This window comes from Salvelinus namaycush, chromosome 2 (assembly GCF_016432855.1).
Source record: "Salvelinus namaycush isolate Seneca chromosome 2, SaNama_1.0, whole genome shotgun sequence".
NCBI lineage: Eukaryota > Metazoa > Chordata > Actinopteri > Salmoniformes > Salmonidae > Salvelinus > Salvelinus namaycush.
The window spans coordinates 23,678,439-23,696,699 of NC_052308.1; positions in this window are offsets into that span (position 1 = coordinate 23,678,439).

An 18,261-nucleotide genomic window follows, 5' to 3' on the forward strand; every position below is an offset into this window, starting at 1 on the left:
TGTCATATTGGTGGGTCTATTTTACATTTCAGTCAACTGGCTGAAAGAATAACACTCCCATTATCTGTGAGTTAGGTTGCTCTGTTATGGTCCACTGAGCCCCTCAGAAATACCCGTCCTGTTCTCTGCAACTGTTTTCTGATCTGTGTGGAATGGCTGCTGTCCAAACATTTGAATGTGCTTTAGAAAATCTGTGACTTTCACTACTATTTCTTATGTTGCGAAGGTAGATTTCATTTGATTGAATATGGTGTTTGCTGATACCACTGTGTGGCTTTGTCCATAAGGAATACGTCTCAAGATACACTATTACATTTTTTCATACATAGCTTTATGGACAACAACAACCAGTGCTCAAACATGCAGTAGATTCTCTGCTTGCCCCTGTTTCTATCTTGTAAGTCATTGGTTCTATTAGTCTTTCAGTGGGCAGGTCTGATGGGAGAGGCTAACCTAGGCCCTGTGGGTGCCCGGCCTGGTCCAGCTGCTCTGTGCTCTGTTGACGGTGGTGCCACCCCAGTGGCTCTGGTGTGTCACACTGTGTTCTGCCAGCCTGTCAGCTCCAAACACACACAACCCACCAGCCAGCAAGCAGCACATTAAATAAAATTCAATTGTATTTGTTACATGTGCCGAATACAACTGGTGTAGACTTTACAATGAAATGCTTGCTAACAAACCATTCCCAACAATAATAACACAAGAGGAAAAAAATTAAATACACAAGAATGAAGCTATATACAGTGAGTAGCAGTACCAGATCAATGTGTAGAGCAGTGGAGGCTCCTCAGAGGAGGAAGGAGAGAACCATATTCTCCTCAATGACATTTCATAAAAATAAAAATAGTAAAACACTAAAGAAGTTTAGCTTTTTAGATAAACTATACTAAATATATTCATATGTCACCAAATAATTGATTAAAACACATTATTTTGCAATGAAGGTCTAAAGTAACTTCAACTGCACTCTCTGGGGTAGCACCATGGTGTAGCCGGAGGACAGCTAGCTTCTGTCCTCCTCTGGATCTATTGGCTTCAGTACAAAACCTAGGAGGCTCGTAGGCCTCACCCCCTTCCATAGACCTATATGACCACTTCCAGAGGACGTCCTCCAACCAATCAAAGCTTTTTCAGTATGAACTGACATGTTGTCCATCCAATCATATGATTAGGATCAGAGAACGAACCTGAGATTGATGTTCAGAAGAAAGATGAAAAGGTTATGGCATTCAATACCAATTGGTTTCAAAAGTATAGCTGGTTAACAGGGAGCCTTTCATCGATCCGCCTTTATTGCTGGTCTTGCCTGCTTTTTGGAAAGTCTGAGCCTGGGGCAAAAGAGGGGTACAGTAACCTGAAGAGGTAATAGTTGAGGTAATTGAGGTAATAGGTACATGTAAGTAGCGTTAACGTGACTATACATAGATTATAAACAGAGAGTAGCAGCAGCGTAAAAGAGGGGTCTCGGTATCAGTTGTTGTCTCTGTGTCTGGGTAGAGGAAATCCCCCTCCTAATCTAGTCTCAATATAATTCATATGAACAAGTGTAAGTTTGCTGCAGTTTGACAGGGTTTTCACCCCCCCACCCCCAGGGCCAGGAGTTTGTTTCAGTTTTTTAAAACTATGTGACCTGATTAGGGACCTTATAGGGCCCAGAGTTTTCCTGGTTAGGTTAACAGATAAGGAAAAACTCCGGGCCCCAGGGGATAAGAATTGCCCGTTAACTCTGGTTGCCATCAGTCTGCTTGCCGTTGTCAGTTATCGTCAGGTATGTGGATGATCAGAGCTTTATTCAGGAACAGTTCTTGGGCTACTTTGATGTCTCAAGTGAGCGAGATGCTCAGTCTGCTTAACTTCAAGGACAAACTTGTTGTACAAACCTATGATGGCGCCGCTGTAATCGAATGTATCTGCTATTTTGTATTTCCAGTTATGTTCCCTCCTGTTCCCTGATTTAAGAAGTGATGACCACTCCACTCCACTACCATTGTCAACTCTCTCCTGACATGAACTGAAGCCGTGTCTCATGTGCCCTCTCATCCACTGGCACATTTAATGTTTCCTCTCCAGGCACTGTGAGAACCCTTAGCAATTTTCTCTCGTTGCTGTATGTAGAGTCAACCACATACACAAACACAATCACATGACTACACATCAGTGATTTTACTCCTTGCTGTACTAACTCATTCTTAGCTCTTTTGTCTAACTATGTAGTGTGTTGTGTTATTGTTTTTGTCTTCCCAGTCAAATCCTGTCCTGCACTGAAGTCAAGCCTCTGAACACCTCAACTCATGACTCATACACCCATTCAATCACTGCTGTGATCCTTTCCCAAAATGGTGTAAGTAGCCCTCTCATTCCCATTCCCCATAATAATGTACTATAAATGCATTATTAAACATTATTAATAAATGCATTATTAAACACGTGTGTGTGTGTGTGTGTGTGTGTGTGTGTGTGTGTGTGTGTGTGTGTGTGTGTGTGTGTGTGTGTGTGTGTGTGTGTGTGTGTGTGTGTGTGTGTGTGTGTGTGTGTGTGTGTGTGTGTGTGTGTGTGTAGATTATGTGAATGTGTGTGGATTTTTCTCTCGTTGCTGTATCTGGCAAGAATAAGATTTTTTTTTGCCGATATTTACTGACACCGGTCATAGTCAACGGGTGTTGAGTGTTCGTAAATTGTGTGTGTGTGTGTGTGTGTGTGTGTGTGTGTGTGTGTGTGTGTGTGTGTGTGTGTGTGTGTGTGTGTGTGTGTGTGTGTGTGTGTGTGTGTGTGTGTGTGCGTGTAGATTATGTGAATGTGTGTGGATTTTTCTCTCGTTGCTGTATCTGGCAAGAATAAGATTTTTTTTTGCCGATATTTACTGACACCGGTCATAGTCAACGGGTGTTGAGTGTTCGTAAATTGTGTGTGTGTGTGTGTGTGTGTGTGTGTGTGTGTGTGTGTGTGTGTGTGTGTGTGTGTGTGTGTGTGTGTGTGTGTGTGTGTGTGTGTGTGTGTGTGTGTGTGTGTGTGTGTGTGTGCGTGTAGATTATGTGAATGTGTGTGGATTTTGTGTGGGAGTGTCAATGTATTGTGTGTGAGTGAGTGTGTGTGTGTATATGGTTTGTATATATAGTCTATTGAGTGTACGTAGGGTCAGTGCAAGATAGTCAGTGCAGATAGTTTTGGTACCCTTAATTGACTATTTAGCAGTCTTATGGCTTGGGGGTAGAAGCTGTGTTTAAGCCTGTTGGTCCGAGAGCTGATGCTCCGGTACCGTTTGCCAGACGAGGGCAGAGTGAACAGTCTATGGGTTGGAGGGCTGGACTCTTTGACGATTTTTCGGGCCTTCCTCTTGCAACGCCTGATATAGAGGTCCTGGATGGCAGGGACCTCAGCCCATGTGATGTACCGTTCTGTCCTCTCCACCCTCTCTTGCACTTTGGATTTACTATACCAAGCAGTAATGCAGCCAGTCAAGATGCTCTCGATGGTGCACCTGTAGATCTTTTTGAGGATCCGAGGGCCCATGACAAACCTTTTCAGCCTCCTGAGGGGGAAGAGGCACTGCCGTGTCCTCTTCACGACTGTGTGGGTGTGTGTGGACCATGTTAGGTCCTTAGTGATGCGCACCCCATGGAACTTGGAAGTTCTCGACTCGCTCCACAACAGCCCTGTTGATGGGGCCGTGCTCTCCCCTCTTTCTCCTATAGTCCATGATCAGCTCTTTGGTCTTACTGGTGTTGAGGGAGAGGTTGTTGTTGGCACTATACTGCTAAGTCTCATTCATTGTGCAAAGCCAATTACCAACACAGAGGGCCTTGGTTCTGTGGCAACATGTAAATACAAACTCTGACACATATTCACACACACACCTCCCCAAAGTTTTATTGCACAACTTATAAGTCTCTGATTGTCACTATGAATCAGCACTTATTTTTGCCTCTAAAGGAAATAACAGAAATCCTATTCAGCTGCCTCTGTGCGTGTTTTACTGTCAGAGTATTGGCTCATTTGTTTGGTGGTTTTCTATTTATGGGGAAACATGCATTTCATAGTTTTAACTACTGTACCAAATATTCTGCAAATATTATATCACATACTGTAATGACAATATGACTGGATGCTCATGTGAATGATATGCTTTGGGTGATGAGTGCCAATGTAGTGTTCCATATTCTGTTCTTAGTGTCAGCTGGAGTCAGCTTGGTGCTTTGACAATCAGTCAGTGAGAACTGTTCAAAATCTCACCTTCAGAATGCAGGAGGGGAAGACGATCTTTGTGACCTTTTTTATATAGTGTGATAGTCAGCCCAAACTACCTCCTCAACAGGTGACAGCAACAGTGGCGTTTGCACCTGTAATCAGAGGAATTAAGGTCACTTCTAGCCCCCACTCACCTGGGAGTGCTTACTCTCTCCTGTATCTGGTATCACCCCCTCTCAGTATTCCCTCTCCCTCTTCATCACACAGAAAACAAGGGTGGGAACCAGAGTGGATACAGGTGGCAAATGGGTGTGAGCGCTTCAGCAGTGCAACTGTGAGAGATTGACTTCATAGTGAGAGCCATTCAGACACGCAAAGCACACTTTGTCTATAGGTGATAATGGCTTCCAGAGAAGGCAAACATAACCAGTGTAATCCAGATGTGACTAGGCTGTGTTTTCTTTTTTTAATGGATATTACCTTGTGGTTTCCAAGTATCCACAGTCGTTTTTTCCATTTGAGAGCTGGAGGGAGGAGGACAGGCAGCTCATGCAGGTTATGGCCTTGTTGGGGTATTGGGTAGCTGCCAATTATGACCTGTTTAACACCAGAAACCTGAACCCAGCCATTTATCCCAGAGTGTATGACACAGTGTGAATGCGATAGTGCGATCAGGGCCGTAAAAACACCATGTTCATTACTTGGGAGGAAATCAGGGAACATGGTAAACGGAGGCCCCTGTTTGTCTGCAGTAAACCAAGTTGCCGCTCAGGACGCCTAACTCTCTGGGTTCTCTGACAAAGGTCTCTTCTAGTTTTCTGCCTTTCAGAGGGGGACACTATTGTGATTGTGTTTTTATGCCAGGGGAAACCCTGGGTTGGATGCTGTTTACAACAGAACCAGAAATAAAGTTAGAACCAGAAACTTCTGTGGAAACACACATACAGCATGGCAACTTTAGACTAAACAGGCATTGGATGACTTGGTCATTTGTTACATTAATCCATGGGCCAGCTGGCCAAATTTCACATATTTGTCCATACTTGTGGCAAAATTCTAATGATGTTTGTCATTAAGGTCCATCCGCCAACAGCCTCTGTTGGTTTTTATTGAATTGGTCTGACATCGCAACAGGTGGAATATGCCTAATGATAATTTAAAAAAATATTACAGTTATGCAGATAACACAAGCCAGTTTTGCTAAAATATGTAATATTTGTAAAATATTAGAAAAATAGTTTCAAACATATTCCAAAAACACCATTCATATGGTTTTGGTCAGTATTTTTATCCCTAATCGCTATATTTTATGCATCTATAAAATCCCCGAAGGGATCTTTCACTGGTTTGTAGTGATTATAATGATATACAATATTATGCTATAATGTTAACTATAAAATATATGTTTTGAATCTTGTCTAATACACTGCATTCCAACATACAGTTGAAGTCGGAAGTTTACAAACACTTAGGTTGGAGTCATTAAAACTCGTTTTTCAACCACTCCACTCCACAAATTTCTTGTTAACAAACTATAGTTTTGGCAAGTCGGTTAGGACATCTACTTTCTGCATGACACAAGTAATTTTTCCAGCAATTATTTACAGACAGATTATTTCACTTTTAATTCACTGTATCACAATTCCCGTGGGTCAGAAGTTTACATACACTAAGTTGACTGTGCCTTTAAACAGCTTGGAAAATTCCAGAAAATTATGTAATTTGAGTCAATTGGAGGTGTACCTGTGGATGTATTTCAAGACCTACCTTCAAACTCAGTGCCTCTTCGCTTGACATCATGGGAAAATCCCAAAAAATCTGCCAAGACCTCAGAAAAACAATTGTAGACCTCCACAAGTCTGGTTCATCCTTGGGAGCAATTTCCAAATGCCTGAAGGTACCACGTTCATCTGTACAAACAATAGTACGCAAGTATAAACAGCACGGGACCACGCAGCCGTCATACCGCTCAGGAAGGAGACGCGTTCTGTCTCCTAGAAATGGTATCTATATCCACAGTAAAATGAGTCCTATATTGACATAACCTGAAAGGTCGCTCAGCAAGGAAAAAGCCACTGCTCCAAAACCGCCATAAAAAAGCCAGACTATGGTTTGCAACTGCACATGGGGACAAAGATCATACTTTTTGGAGAAATGTTCTCTGGTCTGATGAAACAAAAATAGAACTCTTTGGCCATAATGACCATTGTTATGTTTGGAGGAAAAAGAGGAAGGCTTGCAAGCCGAAGAACAACATCCCAACCGTGAAGCACGGGGGTGGCAGAATCATGTTGTGGGGTGCTTTGTTGCAGGAGGGACTGGTGCACTTCACAAAATAGATGGCATCATGAGGGAGAAAAATTATGTGGATATATTGAAGCAACATCTCAAGATCATTCAGGAAGGTAAAGCTTGGTCGCAAATGGGTCTTCCAAATGGACAATGACCCCAAGCATAATTCCAAAGTTTTGACAAAATGGCTTAAGGACAACAAAATCAAGGTATTGGAGTGGCCATCACAAAGCCCTGACCTCAATACTATAAAAATGTGTGGGCAGAACTGAAAAAGCGTGTGCGAGCAAGGAGGCCTACAAACCTGACTCAGTTACACCAGCTCTGTCAGGAGGAATGGGCCAAAATTCACCCAACTTAATGTGGGAAGCTTGTGGAAGGCTGCCCAAAACGTTTGACCCAAGTTAAACAATTTAAAGGCAATGCTACCAAATACTAATTGAGTGTATGTAAACTTCTAACCCACTGGGAATGTGATGAAAGAAATAAAAGCTGAAATAACTAATTATCTTTACCATTATTCTGACATTTCACATTCTTAAAATAAAGTGGTGATCCTAACTGACCTAAGACAGGGAATTTTTACAAGGATTAAATGTCAGGAATTGTGAAAAACTGAGTTTAAATGTATTTGGCTAAGATGTATGTAAACTTCCGACTTCAACTGTAACATTCTAACACACCACCTGATGATGAGGGCATCAACTTGCATAGCTGTTGATGTATTAAAGCCTTAGGTTTACAGCTTTTATAAATGGTGTCTAGTTACATGATGGAAGAAATATGGAAGTACAGGGCCTACTAAAATATGTATTGGTTAGTGGCTACTGAGGGTTGTTGAGACCAGCATCAGCAATAGTCCAATTGTTAAAAGGTTGGATTTTTTCTCATCACCAATTGCAGAATTTCAATTACATTTATCAACCAGCCACAAAACTAATGGCTACAAAATGATTAGGTAACAAATTTCATTAAATAACCTGTAAGGTTGAAGGTTAGAGAGCATCATTTTAAGATGGTCAGGGACTGAAGAGATCAGAAGAGATTTATGTTTATCTAAATCTTTGTGTTAACTTGATGGGACACTGTGTTAACTAACCTCCAAACGAGCTTCAATGCCATACAACACTCTTTCCGTGGCCTCCAACTGCTCTTAAACGCTAGTAAAACCAAATGCATGCTTTTCAACCGTTCGCAACCCGCACCCGCCCGCCCGACTAGCATCACTACTCTGGACGGTTAAGACTTAGAATATGTGGACAACTACAAATACCTAGGTGTCTGTTTAGACTGTTAACTCTCCTTTCAGACTCATATTAAACATCTCCAATCCAAAATTAAATCTAGAATCGGCTTCCTATTTCGCAACAAAGCCTCCTTCACTCACGCCTCCAAACATACCCTCGTAAAACGGACTATCCTACCGATCCTTGACTTCGGCTATGTCATTTACAAAATAGCTTCCAATACTCTACTCAGCAAACTGGATGCAGTCTATCACAGTGCCATCTGTTTTGTTACCAAAGCCCCTTATACCACCCACCACTGCGACCTGTATGCTCTAATCGGCTGGCCCTCGCTTCATATTCATCGCCAGACCCACTGGCTCGAGGTCATCTATAAGTCTATGCTAGGTAAAGCTCCGACTTATCTCAGCTCACTGGTCACGATAACAACACCCACCCGTAGCACGCGCTCCAGCAGGTATATCTCACTGGTCATCCCCAAAGCCAACACCTCCTTTGACCGCCTTTCCTTCCAGTTCTCTGCTGCCAATGACTGGAACGAATTGCAAAAATCGCTGAAGCTGGAAACTTATATTTCCCTCACTAACTTTAAACATCAGCTATCTGAGCAGCTTACCAATCGCTGCAACTGTACATAGCCCATCTGTAAATAGCCCACCCAATCTACCTACCTTATCCTCATATTGTTTTAATTTACTTTTCTGCTCTTTTGCACACCAGTATTTCTACTTGCACATCATCCTCTGTTCATCTATCACTCCAGTGTTAATTTGCTAAATTGTAATTACTTCGCTACTATGGCCTATTTATTGCCTTACCTCCTCACGCCATTTGCACACACTGTATATAGACTTTCTTTTTTTTATATTGTGTTATTGACTGTAAGCTTGTTTATTCCATGTGTAACTCTGTGTTGTTGTTTGTGTCGCACTGCTTTGCTTTATCTTGGCCAGGTCGCAGTTGTAAATGAGAACTTGTTCTCAACTAGCTTACATGGTTAAATAAAGGTTAAATAAAAAATTAAAAAAACAGAGCACACCTTTCATCTTGTTGTGTCATCGTAGCCAATTAACTGCATTATGCTTGAAAAACACTTAAACTTCAACCAGTAATAAATGCCCTTTGGCAAATTTTGCTACAGCCTATGTCAATGAGCATTAGAATTCTAGCTAACTGCTGCATCCAAAATAGGCATTTTTCAAAGATCACAACCAAATATAATCTTAGCGACAGTTGAAGCAATAATCAAAACAACATTGTAAGAGTATGAGAACCCCAAAAATGTGTTTTGTTTAGAATATATAACTATCTTAAGTTGATCACTCTTTTGTTGCTGAGAATTGTCCTGCACAGCAGGAAACACAAACTTGTGGTGTACTCAATGTTTAAAAAGGCCTCTAAAGTTTGTAATTTCCACTTTGAAATGTCAGACTTGATTTGCCCAAACAAAAAATGTATCAATCCCCCCAAAAAATCCACATAATAATTCAGATTTCCTGTTGCTGGAGGATTGTTTTCCTGCTGTAGCAAACTGGCTGAAATCAAGATCCTTTTTCTGTAGGCTAAGTTGAATGGGCACAGATGACAAACTGCAGTTGTTCTCCCCCACAGCGGCCGTTGTTCAGGGGACTACTTGTTCATGACGTGAATAGTGACTCTGAGTATGAGCATGTGAACATTCCAACTTGTCTCAACATTCTTTTATCAGCCTGCGAACATTCTATTGCACTGACTCCTACAACAAGATATATACAGGAGAGGGAGAGATGACAGGTGTCCCCTTTGAACACTTATGCTCCGTGTCTTTGTAAGGATAGTAATAACAATCCATTTATGATGTCTTCCACATGCTCTCTATGACTACAGTCATTTTCCTAGTTAGTCTGTCCTTCATCATATGAATTTGGAGATGAGAGAGGGGAGTGTGCGTATGTGAGTGTGGGGGTGAGGGGGATTCCATTTTCATTTAACACCAGCAGCTATGCAAACAGAAGACAGAGAGGACGGTGGCCCAGGCATGGAAGGCAGGCGAGTGGCTGAGGGAGAGAGGGTATGAGAGAGGGAGAGCCAGTGAGTCTAGACTCCAGATGTGCTGTGCTTTGTGGCTCTGCCTGGCCTGCTACGCCCGCTCTGCTCTCTGAATATCCCCAGAAAATATCACCGCTCCGCCTGTAAATCACCCAGGCCAGGGCTGAGGCAGCACCGCGGCCACAAAACCTCCTCCGCCCGGACCCCCAAAACGTGCAAGCCAGCGACAGGCCGGCCAGCCTGACTCAACGCGTGGCGCCAATAACCTTCCCTCTACTCACAGTATTTGAGATGCACAGGGTTCCAACTAATGCTACCACCCTTTTCCATGTACAGTACCTCTGGGCTCTGGTTGCAGTTAAATTATACTTGTGTGTGTGTGTGTGTGTGTGTGTGTGTGTGTGTGTGTGTGTGTGTGTGTGTGTGTGTGTGTGTGTGTGTGTGTGTGTGTGTGTGTGTGTGTGTGTGTGTGTGTGTGTGTGTGTGTGTGTGTGTGTGTGTGTGTGTGTGTGTGTGTGTGTGTGAACAGCTGTGCATGTGATCATCAACACATTACTATAAAGTACAGAAGAATATACTTTTGTGTGATAATTGGCACAGAAGTTGTCCTCATTTAGCTTACCACAAAGTAATTTTAAATATACGCTTTCTGGTTCCATGTCATTCCTTCAATAGCACACTACATCCAAACTGGGCCCAGCTCTCGACTCTCATCCAATCCAACTCCAGAGAATTAATTCACAGAATTACAGATTCTTGGTTTATGTGTGTAATCTCCACACCAGCTCCAACACATGATGAGATGTTTTAGTTGAAGCTCTAGTCCATATATAGTAAGCCATGCACACCACAGACATTCACTGATCCCAGGCTTTCTCATCGTACATCAGAATGTGTTTCTTTCCCCTTCTCTGCTTATGGTGGCTCATTTGGACAGTAGTGGTTAGGGCAGCAATGGATGCACAATTACACCCAAAGAGCAGCATGTGTTTCCAGCTGATCCTCTGCCATTGTGAGGCCTCTAGAGTCAAGGCTTACTCAGCTGTTTAAACAGGTAGTGTGTAGACATGCAGGCTGTGTTGAAGTTGATCAGGGTGTGGCCGTCCTCTAAACAAACAGGTGTAGTGTAGTGGAGGCTGTTCACCACAAGGCTTGTTCTCCCTCAGGGACGTCTGTTTCCTCCCAATGTCTTTTGTCCCTGTGTGTGAACAGGTGAGCAAGCCACAGGCATTGCTCCCAACAAATACAAACAGAGACAAACACACATATACACACACTCCTGTGGTTGTTTAAACACCTTGCTTTTGTTTGTTTTTGCCACAGTTAGGGAGTTCTCTGGACATCAGGCCCCAGTCCCTCCATGGGTCCATGGTAGCATCAGAAGTAACAGCTGAAGGTTTATGGAATCATTCATCTATGAGGTTAACTAGGCTTTAACCCTGCCTGCTGACAACATGCACAGTGGGAGGGAGCTCTACTATGCCATATATGCACCCATTACATGGTCAGTGACAGTCTGACATGGACATGTTTGCATGTGAACAGGTGAAAGTTGACTTCATAATGAATCTGCCTCATAACATACTGAGAGAGAAAGAGAAAGGGGGACAAAATGGTTCCTCCTGTTTTTCTGCAGTGTCTTGCCTATACCACAAGGGGGCCACATACACCACTTGACGCTGAGGGACTCCACAGGATGATGAGTTGGTGTCTGTTTGTCTCTGTCTGTGTGCATGCAAGGGGGGACACTGGAGGCCATACAGGCACTCAGGGCTTTTACTGGCCCAGTTAATTAGTAGCAATATTGTCAACAAACAGCCCAACAACCTTTCATCGTGTGAGACGGCTGGAGGGGGACTCTCTCTCTCCCTCTCTCCTGAGATGAATCTGTTCAAGGCCTTATCTGTGTCTGGCCCTGTCTTATCTGATCTCCACTTATATGCCTCCTGTTCTTTGTCTGTCTGTCTGTCTGTCTGTCTGTCTGTCTGTCTGTCTGTCTGTCTGTCTGTCTGTCTGTCTGTCTGTCTGTCTGTCTGTCTGTCTGTCTGTCTGTCTGTCTGTCTGTCTGTCTGTCTGTCTGTCTGTCTGTCTGTCTGTCTGTCTGTCTGTCTGTCTGTCTGTCTGTCTGTCTGTCTGTCTGTGTGTGTGTGTGTGTGTGTGTGTGTGTGTGTGTGTGTGTGTGTGTGTGTGTGTGTGTGTGTGTGTGTGTGTGTGTGTGTGTGGAATGCTTGACTTGGATGAGAGCCGGGTGAAGTCATCTTCAGTTGAGGTAATGAAATAAAATTGCAAATCAAATCTCCACAGGTAATGTCATTAAACTGAACTGATTTGAAATCGTTCAAGTGTACAGTATTTTATGATCTTTTTTTTCTAACCTTATTTGTGCAGGCTGTGTGGCGGGAGTTATACGCAGCTGTGTGTTTCTGTGTAAATTCATGCATATGTGTGTGTGTGTACTGCAGGTGGCCATTTGTTTTTCATAAAAATATAATAACCAGTGTTCCTATATGTTTTAAATCAAAGCCGTTGCAAACCACTTATCCCATCTGTATTTCTCTCCTCTGGCAGGGCTCGAAGTAGGCTAGGTATGAAGTGAACAATTTAGCTACAACGCTGTGGTAATCGTTGTTGCCAACTGTCTCCCCCTGGGTAACCTTCTCGTACACTCTTACACACACACTCTCTCTCGCTCTCTCTCGCGCTCTCTCTCTCTCTCTCTTTCTCTTTCTCAGTGTTGACACAGCTTCAGCAGGACACTCCCTCCACACCCGGACACCCCCCTCCTCCCCCCACTCTCTCCCCCCACACACAAACCTGTTTGGTGCAGATCAGAAGCCCAGCTCGGAGGCCCCACACCTGGACATGTTTGCGGAGGAAGAGGGCGGGCGGCGCTCCATGCGCCTGTCGACTGGCTCCACCATGTCTGGCCAGCTGTGCTCCTGGCCTGGCCTCGCAGTGTGGGGGCTGTGCAGCTGGAAAACGCATATCTCCCAAAAGAGGGAGAAAAAAGGAAGGGAGGACAGTCACAAAGCGAGAGAGAGAAACAAACTGGGTTATTTCAAGCTCATTACACATACAGCCCCTCTCTCTCTCTACTGCTCTTTACATGTCACTATCCTTTTACTGGGTAACATATTATTATGTTATTTTGTTTGATAACTGAACATAGTTGTGTTTTCCCACCTAGACTGAAAAACTTGAAAAAGTATATTTAATTATACTTTTGTGTGGTTATAGTGGTGTTCATGCTTTTGCAGACTATGCTACTGATGTTTTTCCAGGTTGAAAATGTCAGTGCAATTAAACTATTGGTTGATGTCCACACACACACACATTTTTTTTTGTCTTCAAATCTTGTTTTTCATTAGCTGGTATTGAGTTTGTAAATCAGATACCACTGTCACAACAATGCTGCTGGGGTAGAATAGAGATGAATACAGTATGGTCCACAGAGAGGGATCACAGAGTCCAAATGCAATGAGACAGCATATACTTGCCACTTCATATTCATACTACGTTTCTTCACTTTTATTCATGTGCTCTTTACTGTTACTGCTTAGGAGGACAAACCCTTATCTATCTTTGCGTGGTCTCCTGCCCTGGCCTACATGCTGGTCCTGAGGGATGCAGTGCAGTGCCCAGCATTAGCAGGAAGTGGAGTAAGTGTGAAGTAGCCCATGTGTGTCCCTGTCACTCAGCACAGCCAGGCAGAGCCAGAACCAGGACCAAGGGAGACCCAGTCAGGACATGCTCAGGTCCCCCAGGATGGAGACTTTGTCCTGAGTAGAGGCTTCAACTCCATCACCTCAAGTCTGACTCTTAAAACCACACTCACCCACTAATTGTGATGGATTGAGATTGTATCATAGCTGTTCATTCTTGTGTAAGGAAAGTGAAATGCCACAGGCTCATGCCAAAAGCTTCTCTTGCTCTTAAGCACCGTTGTGGTGGATTTTCAGCTGCCCTTGTCCAGTAATATTGGCATAGCTTAGATTTTAAATGCTATCTGTATAGATGTTAACTGAAGCAATTTATGCTTTCAGATACCATAGCCTTGACTAGACAGCCCCTACACAATTAGAAAAAAAGAGTTCCAAAAAGGTTATTCGACTGTCCCCATAGGAGAACCCTTTTTGGTTCCAGGTATAACCCTTTTTGGTTCCGGGTAGAACCCTTTAGAGTTCCATGTAGAACCCTCTGGGGAAAGGGTTCTACCTGGAACCAAAAAGGGTTCTTCAAAAGAGTTATCCTATGGGGACAGCTGAAGAACCCTTTTTGGTTCTAGATAGTACCGTACCTCCTTTTCTAACAGTTTAAGTTATGTGGTTTCACATACAGCTTAGGTGGAACGACCCTAAATACTGTTATTTATCCAGTCTGATTATTAATTGTTTAGTAATATATCAACCATATATTCCCTAGAATACAGTAGTTTAGACAAGTATATAACATCTATAGAAGAGACAGGAATGCTTATGGGGAAGGTGTTGCTATATATATTTAGAGCCATATCCCATATCCCTCTCCTTAGAGAGGATCTCAAGTGTTATTGAAGTACTGTGGCTGCAGGTTCACCTGCCTCATCTAAAGCCTATGCTTTTGGGGTGTTGTTATAGGCCACCAACAGTCAGTATCTAAATAATGTGTGTGAAATGCTTGATGGTGTATGTGATGTAAACAGAGGTCTACTTTCTTGGGGATCTGAATTTTGACTGGTTTTCATCAAGCTGTCCGCTCAAGATCAAATCAAATCACATTTTAGCAGATAGCGAAATGCTTGTGCTTTGAGCTCCGACAGTGCAGTAATATGTAACAAGTAATATCTAACAAATTACACAACATATACGCAATACACACAAATCTAAGTAGGAATGAATTAAGACTATATACTTATGGACGAGCGATGTCAGAGCGGAACGGACTAAGATACAGTAGAATAGGATAGAAAACAGTATATACATATGAGATGAGTAATGCTAGATATGTAAACATTATTAAAGTGACTAGTGTTCCATTCCTTAAAGTGGCCAGGGATTCCTAGTCTATGCCTATAGACAGCAGCCTCTAATGGGCTAGTGATGGCTGTTTAACAGTCTGATGGCCTTGAGATAGAAGCTGTTTTTCAGTCTCTTGGTCCCAGCTTTGATGCACCTGTACTGACCCCTGCCTTCTGGATGATAGCGGGGTGAACAGGCAGTGGATCAAGTGGTTAATGTCCTTGAGGATCTTTTTGACCTTCCTGTGACATCGGGTGCTGTAGCTGTCCTGGAGGGCAGGTAGTTTGCCCCCGGTAATGCGTTGGGCAGACCGCACCACCCTCTTGAATGCCTTGCGGTTACGGGAAGTGCAGTTGCCGTACTAGGCGGTGATACAGCCCGACAGGATGCTTTCAATTGTGCATCTGTAAAAATTTGTGAGGGTTTTAGGTGACAAGCCAAATTTCATTAGCCTCCTGAGGTTGAAGAGGCTCTGTTGTGCTTTCTTCACCACACTGTCTGTGTGGGTGGTCCATTTCAGTTTGTCAGTGATGTGTACGCCAAGGAACTTGAAGCTTTCCACCTTCTCCACTGCGGTCCCGTCGATGTAGATAGGGGGGTGCACCCTCTGCTGTTTCCTGAAGTCCACGATCATCTCCTTTGTTATGTTGACGTTGAGTAAGAGGTTGTTTTCCAGGCACCACACTCCCAGAGCCCTCACCTACTCCCTGTAGGCTGTCTCGTCATCGCTGGTAATCAAGCCTACTACTGTTGTGTCGTCTGCAAACTTGATGATTGAGTTGGAGGCGTGCTTGGCCACGCAGTCGTGGGTGAACAGGGAGTACAGGAGGGGGCTGAGCACGCACCCTTGTGGGGCCCCAGTGTTGAGGATCAGCGGAGTGGAGGTGATGTTTTCTACCTTCACCTGGGGACGGGCCGTCAGGATGTCCAGGACCCAGTTGCACAGGGCAGGGTTCAGACCCAGGGCATCGAGCTTAATGATGAGCTTGGAGGGTACTATGGTGTTGAATTCTGAGCTATAGTCAATAAACAGCATTCTTACATAGGTGTTCCTCTTGTCCAGATGGGATAGGGCAGTGTGCAGAGTGATGGCGATTGCATTGTCTGTGGATCTATTGGGGCGGTAAGCAAATTGAAGTGGGTCTAGGGTGGCAGGTAAGGTAGAGGTGATATGGTCCTTGACTAGTCTCTCAAAGCACTTTATTATGACAGGTGAGTGCTACGGGGCGATAGTCATTAAGTTCAGTTACCTTTACCTTCTTGGGTACAGGAACAATGGTGGCCATCTTGAAGGATGTGGGGACAGCAGCCTGGGATAGGAAGAGATTGAATATGCCCGTAAACACACCAGCCAGCTGGTCTGCGCATGCTCTGAGGATGCGGCTAGGTCTGGGGCGGCAGCCTTGCGAGGGTAAACACGTTTCAATGTTTTACTCACATCAACCATGGAGAAGGAGAGCCCACAGTCCTTGGTAGCGGGCCGCGTCGGTGGCACTGTGTTTAGCCTGTCCGGAAGCAAGACTTTTGTTGTCTGTGATTGTTTGTAGTGTCTGCCACCGTTGCCTGCCACCGTTGAATTGCGACTCCACTTTATCTCTATACTGATGTTTAGCTTGTTTGATTGCCTTTGGGAGTGAATAACTACACTGTTTATATTCTGCCATATTACCAGTCGCCTTGCCATGGTTAAATGCGGTGGTTTGCACTTTTATTTTTGCGTGAATGCTACCATCTATTTTCAGTTTCTGGATAGGGTAGGTTTTAATAGTCACAGTGGGTACTACATCTCCTATACACTTCCTTATGAACTCAGTCACCGTATCCGTGTATGCGTTTAGATAATTTTTCACAAGCTACCCTGAACTTATCCCAGTCCACATGATAAAAACAATTCTGAAGCGTGGATTCCGATTGGTCAGACCAGCGTTGAATAGTACGAAGCACGGGCACTTTCTGTTTGAGTTTCTGCCTATAGGACGGGAGGAGCAAGATGGAGTCATGGTCAGATTTGCCGAAAGGAGGGCGGGGGATAGCCTTGTAAGCATTCCGGAAGTTTGAATAGCAATAGACGAGAGTCTTAGTAGCGCGCGTAGGACAGTCAAGATGTCGATAAACTTTGGCAGCCTAGTCCTCAGATTTGCTTTGTTAATATCCCCAGCTACATTAAATGCAGCCTCAGGATATGTGGTTTTCAGTTTTCATAAAGTCCAGTGAAGTTCTTTGAGGGCCGTCTCGGCTTGAGGTGGGATGTAAACAGCCGTGGCGATGACGGAGGAGAATTCTCTTGGGAGATAATATGGTTGGCATTTAATTGTGAGGTATTCTAGGTCGGGTGAACAAAATGACTTGAGTTCCTGTATGTTCCTAGAATTACACCATGACTTGTTAATCATGAAACACATCCCTCCGCTCTCATGCTTCCCGGACAGAGATTTATTCCTGTCTGCACGATGTCCTGAGAATCTTTTCACTGTAACCAGTGCCTGTAATCTGGTTCAGGTTATTAATCAACCTACCATGGTGTTTACAAACACTACAGGAACAAGATCATCCACATGTATTGATCACATTTTTACTAATACTGTAGAACTCTGTTCTAAAGCTGTATCCGTACCAATTGGATGCAGTGATCACAATATAGTGGCTATATGTAGGATAACCAAGGTTCCAAAAACTGGGATTAAAATAGTGTATAAGAGATCATATAAAGGTTTTTGCTGTGACTATTATGTGGATGATGTAACTAATATTTGTTGGTCGGATGTGATTAATGAGGAGCATCCAGACGCAGCTCTTGATGAATTTATGAAATTGCTTCTTCCAATTATTGATAAACATGCACCTGTTAAGAAACTGACTGTTAGAACTGTTAATTACTTTACCTTTATTTAACTAGGCAAGTCAGTTAAGAACAAATTCTTATTTTCAATGACAGCCTAGGAACAGTGGGTTAACTGCCTTGTTCAGGGGCAGAGCAACAGATTTTTACCTTGTCAGCTCAGGGATTTGATCTAGCAACCTTGCGGTTACTGGCCCAAAACTCTAACCACTAGGCTACCTGCCGCCCCAGTCTCTCTGTTAAGGCTCCATGGAGTGATTAAAAACTGTATGGTAGAAAGAGATGGTGCAAAAGGAGTGGCAAATAAGACTGGCTGACTTACTGCAAATTGAAACATTTTGTGACGAAACTTAACAAAAAGAAGAAGAAACTGTATTATGAAGCCAAGATCAATGATATAAAGAATGATGGGGGAAGAATTGTGGCGTACTTTCAATTAAATTATGGGCAAATTCAACGCCATCGTTAACCAAAGAAGATGGCTTATTCATCACAAAACCAGTTGATGTTGAAAATTGTTTTAATGATTACTTCATTGGCAAATTGAACAAGTTGAGGAGATTAAATTACTTGGTGTTATCTTAGATTGCAAACTGTCATGGTAAAAACATATAGATTCAATGGTTGTAAAGATTGGGAGAGGTCTGTCCGTGAGAAAGAGATGTTCTGCTTT